This window comes from Neovison vison, chromosome 2 (genome assembly GCF_020171115.1).
Source record: "Neovison vison isolate M4711 chromosome 2, ASM_NN_V1, whole genome shotgun sequence".
Taxonomy (NCBI): Eukaryota; Metazoa; Chordata; class Mammalia; order Carnivora; family Mustelidae; genus Neogale; species Neogale vison.
The window spans coordinates 215,296,748-215,313,099 of NC_058092.1; the positions used below are offsets into that span (position 1 = coordinate 215,296,748).

At 51.5% G+C, this 16,352-nt stretch overlaps 1 protein-coding gene across 2 annotated transcripts in view; it reads right to left on the minus strand.

The window, feature by feature from the left end:
• The window catches only part of SH3PXD2A (SH3 and PX domains 2A), a 235,251-nt gene that overhangs the window by 165,118 nt on the left and 53,781 nt on the right, over positions 1 to 16,352 (minus strand). The window lies entirely within an intron of this gene.

The window sequence follows — 16,352 nt, forward strand, 5'->3', positions numbered from 1 at the left end:
ACTTGGTTAGGTCACCCGCCCCCTACTGCCAATTTCCTCCTCCATTAGAAACTTCGCAAACAGCATAAGAGACAGAAACATGTGCAACTTTCTGAGGGTTCCAGTGGAGGGAGTGTTAAGTTGCGCCATCTCCAACACGGCTGTGATCTGTTCCCATCCAGTGGTTTTATCTCTGGCTTCTGGACCTTTGTTGGCTCTCTGCCTCCCAGGAACACAAGCCTATTCATGACCTCTGCACCACTGACCTCTCCAGTCAGCTGTCCTATTAACCTCTGCACATCCCCACACACTGCACAGCCTGCTTGCAATCCTCCCTAGACATAAGATGCCAGTCCCCATTCAGGCTGTTTTGTGCCTTTGCACAGAATGCCACCCGCCATGTGATCTCTTGCCATCAATATCTCTGAGGCCTTTGCACAGGTTTATCCCTCATTTACTCCCTCCTCTACATTGCTTCTGTAGTTTGGTCATATTTCTAGAACTGTACTTAGCCACTATATTTTGATTATTTGTTTATACATATGCCTCCTTTCAAAAGTTGTACATTTCTTGTAAACAACATCTGTGCCTTGATATGCTCACTTTCCATCATAGCATCTGAATCATAGCTGGGCACACAACTAGACTACATTTCCCAGCCTCCCTTGCTGGGAGGTACAGTCATGTGACTGAATTCTGATCAATGGAATACAAGCAGGGATGATGGACACCTCCTCCAGACAACCCATAATATCTCCCTACAACCCTCCACATTCCCTCTTCCCTCCCCTGCTGACTGGATACAGAGATCCATGGGGGGTGGAGTCCCCACATGGAGGAGTCTGGGTCCCTGAATGACACAACCTACAGCATAGCCCTCCAGTAACCAGTTTGGGTCTATGATGTGAGCAGGAAAAAATCCTCTATTACAAGTCACTGAAAGTTTGTTATACAGTATTAGCCTGTCTTCCCTGACTAATACAAAGGAATTCAGTCATGGTCTGATGGACCAAACTGAAAGAGGGAAGACTTAATATAAAATGCATCTACCCTGTCCCCTTCCACTGATCCCGTCAAGCATCACGTCCCCTACATGATCAAACTATTCCTGAAGCCAAGCCATCAGCCCTCTTCCCGCTACCCTATCTAGCAGATCACACATACAGTGTTTAGAATGCCGTGCACTAAGGAAGGGTGGCCCAACAAGGGTGGGGACTGATGATGACTTGTAAAAGTCACCACAGGTGAATGAGCCCCAACTTGAGATCCTGGTTCCACAAGTTTGTAGAAGGCACACCAAGACACAAAGCTGAATTGTAGGAAAAGGCCTTCTTCTACCCACACAGGCATCTACAACCCTGACACATGACCGTTCAAGCTCACGGGAACATTTCCAAGGATGGGAACCCACCAACTCTGAGGCAGCCCACACCAACCACCCTTGGCAGCTTCTGGAGAGTGCTGGAACGGCATTTCTCTTACAGAGCCCCATTTCACCAGGCCAAATTCCCATGCGGTCACTAAGCCTGAGACCAAATGGGAGAAAGATCACATTCGGACAGAAGGAAGAAAAATAAAGAGAAGGACTTCAAATATATCCTTCCAACACCCTCCACCCTCACGACTCAAGGTGTGATCTAAGACTAGATGATCTAAGACTAAGATGATCTAAGACTCTGGTGAGACTATCCTCACCAGAGAGCTTGGTGGAAATGCAGAATCTCAGGCCCCGGGCAGACCTACTGAATCACAATCTGCATTTTAACCACATCTGAGTAGTTTGTGTGCACGTTAGAATCAGAAAGCCCTCGCTGTCTTTGCCATAAGGATCCCAGCTAATCTTTAGCAGTTTTCCCACAGCAAGTCCAGCCTATCCACAAAGATAGACATGCAGGAGGAGGAATGGGAGCCAAACCGTAGAACTTGCCTTTCAAGGGGAGGGCAGGTCTGGCACCCCGTTCCCTACACTCAGCACCAGCTTGCCGTGCATTCATGTATTTCTTCAACACCAATTTCCTGAGCACTATGTGCTGAAAACAATAAAATGTGACAATGTGACAGGGCTGGCAGGCTCTCTGAGGAAGTGGTCAAGGAAGGCCTTTCTAGGAGCTGTCATGTGAGTTGAGGCTGGAGTGCCCAGGAGTCAGCTGCTTGAGAATCTGGGGGAAGAGTTTCCAGGCAGAGGGAACAGCAATGGCAAAGGCCCTGCGGCAGCATTATGCTTGGTGTCCCAGGAACAAGTGGGTGAGCAGTGAATTAGAGCCAGCAAAGGAGGGCACAGGGGACTAATCTGGAAGGGTGCATGGGGGCCCACCACCCAGGGCCTGGGGGCAAAGTAAGAAGTTGGGAGGTTGTTCCCAAAAGAAAGGGAGACTTCCAGAAGGTTCTAAATGGGGTGTGATGTAATCGCATTTATGTTTAAAGGATCGCTCTGCTTGGTGCAGGACAGGAGTGAGAGGAGGGGGACCCCTGAGGAGGCCAGCTCAGTTGCCCAGGTACCCTGGGCAGAGATGGCAGGACTGGACTAGAGTGAGGACACAGCAGACAGAGAGGAAGGGGAGCAGAGCACTGCTGCACTTTGAGGGAGGTCATACGGGACATATGGACTTGCTGTTGGGTTGGCTAGGGGACATGACTGGCCGGGTCTGGGGCGATCCCCACTGGGTTTGAATCCCTTTGGCCCCCTCAGGCACTCAGAATAGCTGAGCCAGGCCGTCCAAGCACCCTGACCCGGCCTCACGGTCTCAGGCGCTGACGCTGCAGCCTCTGTCCTGAGAACTTCCTCCCTGGTCACCGAGGTTGGCCATTCGGTCCACAGGAGTCTTTCCGTGGCACTTCTCCTTAGGCCAAAGGCTTCCTGGTGTCCCTTCACATTTCCGGAAGGAGAGGACAAGGTAGAGCGCAGATAGAAAAGGAAAAATCCCCAAAGCAAAAATGAAAACTCAGGCAGAGCTGCCCGGGGAGCCTGGTAAAGCAGCCCACACAGCGAGGCAAGCCACCAGGGCTGGGCTTGGGCTTCCCTAGCTCCATGCTCGGCTCTGTTTCGCCAGGCTTCCCTGCGGGGAGAGCTCCACTCCAGCCAGGGAGCCAGGAAATGCGAGAGGAAAATGTCCCCATGGGGCGCTGGGTCCTCCAGACCACCCTGGTGCCCAGCTGTCGGCTGCTTGTCCAGGTGCCAGCCCTGCTGCTGACCCAGGTAGTGCCTTCCTCCCAGAGACCTCGATGTGGGGGTCACCCGCCTAGCACGGGTGCAGGAGTCAGGAAAAGAGCAAGGAGGGAAGGGGCTGGCTGCTTGAGGGCAGCCAGGTGCCTGTGTGCGCGCCTACCTCCGTCACCGACCCTCCCTCCACACACGCAGGACTCTCCCTGACCTTCACACGGGCCCAGGGCCATCCTGCCTCCACACCTTTGCTCACACCGATTTCCCTGCCCCCTTCTCAGGCTACCGAAAGCCCGGACCCTGGACCCAAGGCAGGAGGAAGGGAATCCAGCATTCGCCGGATGCCTCCTGTATCTGCATCACTGTCTGTCTTTCTTTCAGAAAGTATCTGAGCACAATTATCCCTCCACGTGAAAAAAGTGTCGGGCAAACGTGGCAACACCTGAACGGTCGCTAAATCTGGGAAGGAGAGCCACTGAGATGTTATATGGTTTTCTGTAGGATCAAGCTATTTCATAACTAGAAACAGAAACACCAGAACAGAGAAGCTGATTGGCTGCAATGCAGAGAAGCTGCTGGAAGGGCCAGATGGCAGTGCGGGAAGTCCTGGTAAGAAAGCCGTGCGTGCAGGTGAGGCATCAGGAGGGCTTGGCTGGGGGGCTGAGTCGGTCCAGGGGGAAAGGAGGAGCAGGGGGCAGGAGGTGGGAGAAGGGTGTGGGGGAGAATGCAGGGAGGGATCTAGATAGGAGCTGGGGTTTATATGTGCTGAGGGGCAAGCAGATGTGGGGCTTCTCAGTAGAGATGCCTTGCAGGGCCGCCGATGGGCCGGCTCACAGCAGTCCCACCCTGAACCCAGTGACTTGCCCATGACATGCTTACCCCCTACCCATCCCTAGGTGATGACAGAGACTTGGAGCACAGGACAGTCCCTCACTGAGAGAGCAAGTCCAAGGGAGAGCAGAGCCCTGCCTGAGCCTATGCCAGTGGTCCGCCTCCCCAGATCACCAACAGCTGGTGAGGTAGTCCAGGGACCAGCCTGACCCTACCAGAGCAGCTCCCTATCCTGCCTGGCTATGTCTAGCAGGGATAGCACTGGGGCAGGTGTGGCCTTAGAGGAACAGCTAGCATGGGGCAGGGGTGGGGATTAGGTGATGGAAGACACAGCTGAGACCCAGGAGACCGTCTGTCCAGCCAGAGAAGGGAAAGAGCCAGCCCGAGGTCCCTGCCTGCCATGTCCCCAGCCCTTCCCACAGGAACCCAGGGCTTCACTCTCTAGGGCAGCCCAGGTGAGGGCTGAGAACACTGCCAGCCCAGGGAAGGGAGACTGCAGTCATGTCTCTTCTAGCAGGGGGAAGAGCCAAAGGCTGGCCATCAGGGATGCCCTTTGGAGACAGAGCATCTTCCCGCCAGGGTGCCCAGACTGTCACCTGATACCAAAAGGAATGCCTTTGAAAAGGTTAATTATGAGGCCGATGCCCGATGCCACATACTCCCCCGAGAAGGAGGAGGGCAGCCTCCCTCCCCCAACCAGCTTTTACCTTCAAGGTTGCAGACCTGCCAAGCCCCTGGCCCCAGCCCTGTCCTTCTCCCAGAATCCTGCTCAGGATGTGACAGCACGTGGAGTGGGAGATAGGAACAAGAGAGACCCCGACTGACAAAGACATACCACAGCAAGAGAAAATGCCTCCAGAAAAGTCTTGGGAAAGGCTCCAGAGACCAACAGAGCCATGCCAAGAGACAGGTTCAGACTCAGAGACCCCTGGAGAGATAGAGATAAACAGAAAAACTGGAAAAAGAGCGAGGTGGAGAGAGAACATCACAGGAAGGACCCAAGACTCGGAAGCAGAGAACAGACCAGGAGCCTATGCAGGGAAACTGACAATTCTCTCTGCCCAGCCTAAAGCCTTCCTCCCCAGCCTGGGTGGAGGGTCAGGGTAGTAGCCCCTCCAGGGGGCCGCCGAAGCCTTCCTGGCATGGGTAGGCACGGACCCGTCTCCTCTCCAAGGTGTCAGGGCCTCCCGGGTGGGCTCCGCAGTGCTCTGGCCCACACAGGGGCCACATCAAAGTTACAAGTGGCAATGGATGAAAGGGGTTCAGCATGCAGATTCCAGAGCCACACTGCGCAGTCTGAATCCTGAACCCCTCAATTGCAGGGAGGGCAGTTCTGCAGCTGTACCCTTCTCCACCTTGGGTCTCAACTACATAGCCAAGAAAGCCAGGCGTTCCAGAGTAGCTCGAAGTGTCCCAACTGCACAAAAAATACATACGCTGATGGACAGAATCTCAGTGTTGAGTCCTCCTACATTTGGTACATCTCTTGGCCTATCTCCCCTGTCTTGGTCCCTGCCCCACTGCACTGTAGGACAGAATTAGGAACAAGCATGGCCCAGCACCCCAAGGGACACACACAAGGCTTCCCTCCACTTTTGCACTGGGGGTTCCTCCTCCCAAGGTTCCAAGGCAGAGAGTAAAGCCCATCTCCTTGAGGAGCCAGGGGGGATGGCCTGCACCTGAGATGCCCTCACCAGCCAGCACTGTCTCAGTGGGAAGAACGATCGCTTGACACATGCCAGAACCAGGCTCTCTGAAAGCTTCTTAACTCCAGCCCAGGAAGCAGCCTCCTGCTTCCTATTTGGGTTTGGTTTTTTTTTTTTTTTCTTTCCTTAAGGGGCATCTGAATGTGGTCCATAAAGCCCTAGGGACACCCCTGTGACCTCCCATTCCTAGCCTCTGCCCAACCTGCTGCCAGCAGCAAGCTCAGATTTGGGTGTGGCCGAACCAGCCACTGTGTTCTACTGGGCACCAGATACACATAGACGGAACCCAACCCTGGTCGGCATTTGGGGCCATCGACTGGCCAGTCCTACAGCATTCACGGATCACAGCTTTGGGTGCCCAAGACCCTTTCATGGCTGGGAAAATGTTCCCCTGGTTCAGGCTGGACAGTCCACAGTGCCCCTGCCCTCCTCCGGAATAACCACTATCCTGAAGATTTTCTGTAGCTGCTCCAGGTTTGTGCGTGAAGGCCTCTTGGGTCTTATCTCCTGGAAATCTCACAACAGCTCTGAAGCTGCTTCTGTACTGAGAACTATCCCATCGCTGAAAAGGTGAGTCTTGGAGGCCAGGTAACTGTTCAGGATCACCTGTCTGGTAAGAGCTGGGGTCCACGCACACACCTTCATCAATCTGATAACAAAGCCAGAACTTTCCTTCACCGCGAGAAACTGCCCCACTTGGAGAACCAGGAATCTGGCATCAAGAATCCCACAAGCAGGGGTGCCTGGGTGGCTCAGTGGGTTAAAGCCTCTGCCTTCGGCTCAGGTCATGATCCCAGGGTCCTGAGATCGAGCCCCGCATTGGACTCTCTGCTCAGCAGTGAGCCTGCTTCCCCCCGCTCTCTCTACCTGCCTCTCTGCCTGCCTCTCTGCCTATTTGTCATCTCTGTCTGTCAAATAAATTAATAAAATCTTAAAAAAAAAAAAAGAATCCCACAAGCTCTTCTGGAGACCCCAGTGTTACCCAGCTATGGAGGTTTCTGAGGAATCTAAAACCCTTCTTCCTTAGCTCCAGCTAAATCAAGGATAAGAAGGAAACAGCATCAATCCTCTGACAACTCTTACAATGGCCTGGTCTGAGGGGACATCCTTGAGATGCAAGAATCACGGCCCCTAAAGTCACTTGGGGGCTGAGGTCCAGCCAGGTTGACGGGGAGCTGATGAGGGGGTCCCCGCAGCTAGCATCTCTGGGTCCCCCTGCTGGTGGCAGTTCACCTGCTGGGGGGGTGGGCGGAGGGGTGCAGAACAAACTGGCTTCCCTCAAGCCCATAGCCCAGGCTCCCACCACTCACCCCGGCTCCCCGACACCCCTAGCTCCACACAAGTCAAGAGCAAAATCAACTGTTGCCATAGGGTGAGGGGGTGTAACGATGCCAAGACCTCCAGGCTCAGATCCAGGAGCTGCCTTGACAAGCCAGCCAGGGGGCCCCCAGCGAGCAAGCCTGATGGCAGAGCTCTATGCTTTGCCTTGCTCACTCATGCTGTGCCTTCTGCCCTGCCCTGACTCGTCCACCAGCTGGTGGCTCTGTCTAAGGCCAAGGCCATGGGCCAGGCTTTTCTGCCCAAGACGACCCTGACTTTTCCCCAAGGGGTTCCCAGCACCAAGCCCAGTGCCAGGAACGGCCCCAGCACCCCTCCAAATGTGCCAGGATGGGCTTGAAATTCTCTCCCGAGGGAAGGGAGTGACTTGGCCGCAGTTGAAGACTTCAGGGAGTGTGCGCACACACATGCATGTGCACACACACACACACACACACACCTCACACAACACTCACCTGACCACCACCAAAGATCCTCCTTCCCTTCATTCTCCAGGATGAAGGGGCACACTGTCCCCCATCCACTTGCCAGCCAACTTTCCTGCTGCTTATCCAGAAGGGTAGCTGGGGGACTTGGTTGGGGCAGAGCTAAGTTTTCCAGGTCAGACCTCTGGGCCTGAGGCCAGAGGAGGGAGGTGACAGGTGGCAAATGCATTCTGGGGCCTCCCTGAGCTACCACCCAAACACACCCTGACATGACACCTGATGCTGGGAAAACAGGGCGCACAGCCCCAAGCAGTCATGCAGGCATGTGGCCTGACTCAGACGCCGCCTCAGGTGGAGCTGGGGTTTATCATCAGAGAGAGGTGGGCGGAGGTGGGCAGGACATGGGGGCTGAGCTCCAGGAAGGAGCCAGTCCTGTGAAGGACCCGCGTCCAACCTTTTGGGAGCTTCGGGGGAAGTCTTCTGCTCTTGGCAGGGGCATCTTCTCCAGGGGAGGGGGCATGCCTCCTCTCCTACCAGCTTTCTTGGTGATGCAATGGGGCATTCCTGCCCTCCACGCCAAAAACCAAAGGAGGCCTTCTGGAAGGGAGGCCAGAATCCCAGACTCGTGAGAGCTAGAGGCTAGGGTGCCTGAGTTCTAGTCCTGCTGTCACTTCATGGCCTTGTAATTTGGGCAGGTCCCTTTCCCCTCCTGGAGCCTCACTTCCTCATCTGTCAAATAAAGGAAAAGGGCTACATGGGAGGGTAGCCAAGAATTTTCACTCAAGGTGCTTTTACCAATTGACAGGTAGTCTCTCCCTGAAGGTATCTGATTTTATTTTTTTATTTTTTTAAGGTTTTTGTTTTGTTTTTTAGATTTTATTGATTTATTTGTCAGAGAGAGTAGAGAGTGTGCACAAGCAGGGGGAGCGGCAGGCAGAGGGAGAAGCAGGATCCCCACTGAGTAGGGAGCCCAATGCGGGACTCAATCCCAGTACCCCTGGGATCATGACCGGAGCTGAAGGCAGATGCTTCACAGACTGAACCACCCAGGTGTGCCTGATTATGTTTTGTTTAGAAGGATTCTGGGACCATGTCTGGGCTCATGATCGATGAGTGATGTCTGCCATGGGTATAGGACAGGAACATGCCAGGATCAATTAATGATGTCTGCTGTCGGCATGAGGCTGGAAAGTGGCCACGTGAGCAACTGAGAGGTATCATCCTAGTAGGTGATCTCTAAGGGCCTTCTGGTTATAAAACTCACAATTCCACCTTTGATTCCCCAGCAGACCTGGTTAACACTGGTTGGCAAGCACGCACCTCTCGTATTGTGATATTTGCACACAGCTGATTTCTCTCCTGGCAAGAGGCATTTTCATCAGCCCTGCAGGACAGTTACTGGGGGAGCAGGCAGCCTCCTGAACTCTCTCCATCCATCCGTACTCACAAGACTTTAACCAGAAAGTTACAGACAAGGAAGCAATGCCAAGATTTAATATCCAGAGGACATTTCAGCTTTTCTTATAATTGCCCGCATGTCTATAAAGGAGCTTCCCCACCGTGTGAAAATCACACCCTGGCACAGGGAGGGGATGAGCACTCAGCAATGGGCAGAGATAGCTCCTGGCTTCATGGTGCAGTCAAAAGTGAAGGTCTCATCTAAGAGGGCCTGTGCCCTTGAGCTCCCTGGGAGGCATGTGCCTGGGTCACCTACAGACCATGTGCTAAGAACATCGGCAGCGTGGTGAATATCCCGCAAGTCTGGGCTGCTGAGTCAGAGAAGCTCCTCTCCTCTCTTTGTATCTTTAGGCTCTGCTTGGCAGGAAAGTTCTCCTGACGGCAGGCTCCACCAGAGACCACGCTCCCGCCTCTTATTTCCCTTTATACACAAATGTGTGAGGCTGTCCCCCTCTGTACTCTGCCCCAAGTCCACCACCTTTTCCTCTTCCACCTTTCTCCATCAATTCTGGACCCGCGAGGCCTCTGTGTATAGGGTTATTCCTAAAACCACAGGGTTGGGGAAACTGCACGAGAAGGGGTTACTAGCAGGGTACAAGGGAACCCCAGGATTTCATCCTGAGCTGGCCTCAATGTAACATTTCACCAGGCCCTCCCTTTCTTTCCTGGGGAACAGATACCCTCAGCACCCTCCACCCCCACCCCCACCAACAGCAAAGCTTGGAAGAGGAGAAATGAGGAGCAAGAGAGAGAGGAAGCTGGAGTTTACCCTCAGGCCACAGGGGCAAGATGAAAGACAGTAGTTAAAGAAGGAGGGGGGTAGGGGGGAGGGAAGCCAGCCATGGAATTCCCAAGAACCTCTGGACTCCCTAAAGGGCTCCCCTGGAATCCCCCCTGTGCTCTATCAGGAATCTGAAAAACACCTCCTTCTAAGAGCAAGGAAAAAGAGCAACCAACAATTACTTGTTTTCCCAACAGTGTTGCTGGGAGGACTGTGCTTTGGTCATGTTGGTCATCACTCTTTGGAGGTGGAGAGCTCTATCTAGGAAACTCTTAGCATGGCCACCTGCCCCTCCTGCCCGGAGGCCTGCTGAGCTACGGGATGAAGGTGAAGGCTGCGTCCATGGGGGAAGGAAGAAAGCTCCACCTGCAGATGGAGTGGGCATCTCCAGCTATTTCCCTCACAGTTATGTTTCTGCAAGCCTACCCACTGAGTGGTCAGCTTCCCTGTCCAGAGTCTCCATGCTGGTCACGACTCTGTGGGCTTTCTACACGTGACTAATTGCATTCTTCGTATCCCCCCAGGAGGTGGGTATTTTCATTAACCCCATTATACAGATGAGAAAACCAAGGTACAGAGAGGTTAAAGAAGTCACCAAAGGTGATACCCAGTTAGTAAGGGCTGGAGCTAATCTTGGATCCTATCGCCCTGGCTGTGGGGTTACGGCTCGTAGCCCCTGCGCTCACAACCATGCAGCTCAGTGTGTTTCATCGTGACACAAGGCCCACCTCCCAGGTGCTTCTTGCCCCAGGGAACACACGTTCGTGGGTTTTGAGCAATATCTGAAAACAAGATTCCAGTTTGACAAGGTAATTTGGACAAATCCCTGAGGTTGGTTGTAATGGATTCTAACCAGTCACATTCCATAGGACTGATTGAGAGTGATGGCCCAGGAAGTATGCGGTAATGTGATTTTAACAATTATTGTCATTTTCTTTCTTTGGTTAGATATGCTCTTCATGATGATTTTTTTTTTTTTAAACCAGTGTGTCTTCTGTCCCATTATACTATAATGACCAGGAGAGACATATTAAATGTAGACCTCCTACTTTTCCCACCTCTTCCCATAGGTATCTTTTTAATTATTAAATATTGACATTGTAAATAATATATGAACATATTCTCCTGTTTTAAAAAAGTAAAACATTACAAATAAGGTTAAGTTTCCCCTTTGATCAAGATCCTCTTCTCACTGATGTCCCTCACCTTCTTCCAGAGATAACTTTATGACCAACTGGAAATGCATCCTTCCAGATACTTAAAAAATATTTATATACTTATGCTGCACATGTCCTTGTAGCAAATATGTCTTACTGTTGTTTTTGCATAAACACTATGTTGTTTGAAATCTGCAGTGGCCATTCATTAACATTTCTTGGAGATCCATGGAATGGAGATTAATCTCATCTGTTTTGACCGTTGAACAAAATGCAGTGAGAATACCGCCACTTACTTAGCGACCCTCTGTGGCTGGTCACGGGGTTTCCTACTGTCACCATGGCAAACAACGTGAGGTTCTCCATGCCTTCCTGGGACTGTGGACTGACCTTAGTCAAAGCCAACATTCTCCTCTGCCCAGGGCATGTGAGCAATCACAGTGACCTACCGCAGCTCACCACGCTTGGGGAGCTGGCCCTGCCATGCCAGGTGCTGTGACTCTCTACTGTCCTTGGAACGAAACTATTCTTAGAACTTGGCAAGATCCCTCCCCAGGTTTTGGCCCCCACCCCTTGCCTTTACTCTAGGGTCAATGACTTCAAACAATACAGAGCTTGCCTTGATGATGAAAAGACAGAGCCTGCAAGGACAGAAACTTCTCCCCTCTCCTGTTCTTCTCTCAGGTTGGTCCTTGGCACACATCAGAACAACCCCCCCCCCATTTGACCACAGCTGTGGTGTGCTTTGAACATCAAACCAAACGAGAGCAAATCTATGAACGACACTAAACGAAGCTGAACAAAACAAAAACTAAACCAAATTCTAAATTTAGTAAGTAGAAAGATGAACACAGACATTGACCTTCCAAAAGTGATGGGCCCGGAATAGGATTCTTCTTCTCCTAAAAACACAGTGATCCTAAAAACACAATTAATACACTCCAAATGGCTTCAGAAAGTGCCCCTCCCACACACACACCCATCCCAAGGCCAGAAATGAATGATTTGGAGGGGGCAGTCTTGTTCATCCATATCGGCCTGGTTATTCGACAGCTAGAAAGTGAGTGTGACCTCGGGTGGGGTAGGTGAGTGGAAAGTCTAGAGAGATGAATAAGGAAGAGAGATGAAAGCTCTTCACAACAAGTTAAATCCTTCAGAGCACATGAGCGGTCCTGAACAACGTCCTCAAGTCCATCTTGCAAGCAGTGTGGGGGATGCCTGAGGGCCTCTCCTGGCGCTCGTCAAATATTGACGCTCTGCACTCACTGGCCGGAGTTCAGAGCCAGGGACCAGCGGCAGCACGGGGCCAGTGTTTGCCGAGCGATTACTGCAGCCCAGCGCCTTGGAGGTCAGATTGTGAAACAGCCTTCGGTGGAGCTGGGCCTTCAGAGAGCCTTCCGGTCCTGCCCCGGTGGGGGGGCTACTTAACAGGGAAGGAGTTGTGCAAGGACATTTACAGAGGCTGGAAAGGTGGTCCAGTGCCAGGGAGAAGGTGACTTAAGAGCATCTGCAGCCCTTTACCGTCCTCCTTCTCCCCTTAACTGTACCTCCAAGTAATCCAAGCCCTTTAGGGCCAAACGGGCCTCACCGGCAGGGCTTGTCCCAGATAGTTCCCTCTGGACATGTCCCTTTTCCTGATCAGATAGGCGGAGTGGTGGATTATTTTTAGAAGACATCAATTTCCACTTGGAGACCGAGAGCCTCTCTTCTCCCTATTCCCAACTTAACACCTGAAATGCCCTCAGAAGCCCTCCCTGGCACTGACCCGGTTTCCAGAAGTGTTTGGAATAGCTGTTGAACTGAACTGCTCTACTGATCAGGCAGACCGCGATGGAACAGTCTCCTTCCTCCTGCTGGGGCCCTAAAGATTTGCGAGGGCAACAGGGGAGGGTCTGGGAGGGTCTGGGAGGGTCTGGGAGGGTAGCAGGGCCCTCAGGGTGGGCATAAAGCCAGATCAAGCCTGATATGTGTCCCCCCAGATGGTTTACAGCGGCACAGTCATGAAACAAACATTCTATACCTGTCAGTATGGAGCCCTGGGCCACTGTGGCTACCGCATACTTACAGACAGCAAGTATGGCCAAGAGAGCTGATTCATTTCATTCTTACAAAGGAATTTAACTTAATTTTTCCCCCAATTTATTTATTTTCAGAAAAACAGTATTCATTATTTTTTCACCACACCCAGTGCTCCATGCAAGCCGTGCCCTCTATAATACCCACCACCTGGTACCCCAACCTCCCACCCCCCCGCCACTTCAAACCCCTCAGATTTAATTTAATTTAAATTAATCTTTCAAATTTTTAATTAAATTAAATGGAAATGTAAATAGGCCCATGTGGCTAGTGACTAGCACAGTGAATGCACAGGTGTGAAGCCTCCATGCGTCCCAATGGGCAGGGAGAGGGGCCGTGCACGGGAGAGAGAAGGTTTGGGGCAGAGTACAGGGTCTTATCCCCATACCCTTGGAAGGATTTCAGGAGGGTATGAATGACTAAAAAGGTTAGAAACTTATATATGTGTACTCATGCCTTTATCTGAGGAGAGAGTCTTTTGCTTTCATTAGAAGCACAAAAGAAGCCCTGATCTCAAAAATGAAAGACAGTAACTCCTTGATCTGTCAGATGCTGCTCACTTCTCCAGGGAAGCCTGCTTGGATCCCCGAATATAGCGTTTTTCAGCTGTACATCTACAGTACTTTTCTTTGTAGCATTTGAAATGTATAAAATTGTATGTACATCATTTTTAAGAAGATTTTATTTATTTATTTGTCAGAGAGAGAGAGAGAGAGCACACGCAGGGGTGGGACAGAGGGAGAGGGAGAAGCAGGCTCTGCCCTGAGCAAGGACTTGATGCAGGACTCGATCCCAGGACCCTGGGATCATGACCTGAGCTGAAGGCAGACACCTAACCAACTGAGCCACCCAGGTGCCATAGATAGATAGATATAAGATATGGATATAGACATAGACATAAATTTTTTTTTAACTAAAACTCATCTTATTTCACTAAGGGGTAAGTCCCATAAATTAAGCAGTAACCAGATCTGCTTTTGCTCATCAATAAATCCCCAGAGACTGACATAGCGCAGAGAGGATAGGCACTTAGATTAGATAGACCGAGGGTGGGAGGGTGGGGGGGTGGGTGGACGGACAGATGGATGATGACTGATGGATAGAAGGAAGCAGGCATGCAAGCATAAATGAATAAACCAATTAACAAACAAATTAGGGATATCCTTTACCCCAATAACTGTAATTCTCAAAAGGCAACCAAAGCCCTCCAAACTGACGTGGGGGTATGGGACTGTACCACTCCAGGCTCCTGTCCCAGTCAGAATCGTACAGGCATCCTTCTTGTTCTCCTATCCTAAGAGGAATGCTCTTTCCTTCCTCTCCACCCATAGCCCGTTGCCTGGTGATCTATCTAATCTCCAGGGTACTTCATTGCGTAAAAGTCTACTTTCCCCACCAGACTTCTAGAAGGAAGGGACCTTGTCCTTCTCGACTAGTACTCCTCAGGCCGCCCCACTTCTGTCCTGCAGAAGCACGAATGTGTTGGAGGCCAGTGCACTCTGACCCTGAGCCAGCCTGGCTCTTTATACAACCACCCTCACCACTCACAGCCAGGGGAAGGTTGCCAGACTGAGCCAAATGGAAATATAGGACACACCATAAAATGTGAATTTCAGATAAACAACGAGTCACATTTTTAGCCTAAGGACTTCCCATTTGGGACACACTTATAGTAAAAAAATCACCACCATCATTAGTAATCTGAAACTCATTGGACATCTCCTATGTTATCTGGTGACCCTACTCCAGGGCCTCAAAGGGAGCAGGTAGCCAGTAAGTAAGGAGTGTGGGTGGCATGGGGGAGGAGGGAAATAAGGAGATAAATGACCAGCTCTGTAAAGTCCTAAGGCTTCCGATAAGTGTAGAATGTGCTACCAGCTTATCTGCAGGTTCTCTTCCCCAACACCATGAATGAACTAGCTCCCCCATGCTTCACCAGACAACTCATTCATGCCACGGGTCACATCAAAGGCACACTATCTCTTCTCCAAGCACCAGTCCTTCTGCTCCCGCCTCCCCCAACCTGCCACCCACTCAGGGCCGGCTGTGCGTGCCTGAGACTGTCCTTTCCCAAGGATCTTGCATAGATTTGCTCACGTAAACCTCACGACAACCCTCCTGGGTGGGCACTAATCAAATCTTCATTCCACAGATGGGAAAACAGAACCTAGAGAAGTCAAGGCCCGTTTCCAGAGTTATACAGTGTGACAGAGCCAGTCACCCGTCCTAGGCAGTGTGTCCTCAGTGCCTAAGCTCTATGCTGCTTTCTCGCACAGCCACTCAGAAAGGCCACTTGCGAGGGCACCAGGGACCAGACACAGAGCAAGCAAGGTCACTTGTTCTTCTAATATGGAGTAGGAGCCGCCATATTAAAGTCAGTGATCCTGATAAACAAGAAAGGCTTTCCAAAGTGAACACCACCGAAAGTCCTCATGTCATGAGTTCTGTAAAATGGACTCACAAAGATGCAACACTTGGCTCAAAGGTGAAATTCCAAAGAACCATCCCAACCCCTTTCCAAACTGCCTCTACAGGTGGCGATGACCCATGCAGACAGGCCTGGCCATACTCATGGTGAGAGCCAGCACATCGCACACATGCTCCATGCTGTGTGTCCCAACACACAGGAAATAAGCCCTCCAGGCAAGGAAGAAGTTGGGGGGAGCAGCATTCCTTTCTCATGAGGTTCTGTAACTAGGGAGGGGGTGAGGGAACAGAACAGAAGAGGGGGAAGAAAAGCTCTGATTTGAGAGTTTCCGCTGGCTCGCAGACCCTCTCTGGCTCATCAATGAGTCCTTTCAGGGTTCCCTCTCCCCAACTAACTTATCATTTCCTGTCCAGCACACTATACCCATTGATGGGGTATCAGCAAATCCCACCAGTTTATACCAGAAGGACCCAAGGAGATCAGACAGGAATGGGGGAGGTGAGGAGAGGAAGAGGCAGGAAGGTGAGGAGTGGCTTCCACCCGTATTGTTGGACTAAGACAGGGTTTACTGGAAGACAGGAAGCTGGCTCACCTTCGGCTCATCTCATAAGTAAAGTGATAAGGACAATGGAATACAGTCAGGTACTTGGGGGAAAACACATAGACCTGGCCTCTCCAACATGACTCACTACCAAAAGCCTGCAAATGAAGGAGTGGACCTTGGTTGTGAGGACCAGGGGTGCGTTTCTCTTCTTTGGGTTTTTATTGGCTTACACCAGACTTACAGCCCTAAGGAATAATCTAGAACCTCTCAGTTTTCCCTTCCTGGTATAGGAAGTGTTTCTGTCCAAGCACGGTGATTCTGCCTTGACGGGTGCCTAGGCCCCTGCTGTCACCTCTGTGACCCTCTAACCTGGGCCACACTGATTGGTCCAGAGAGGGCACCTGACTCAAATCAGGCCAATCCAAGTCTTCCCTGGGATTCTTCAACTTGAAACTAGGAGAGTCAATCT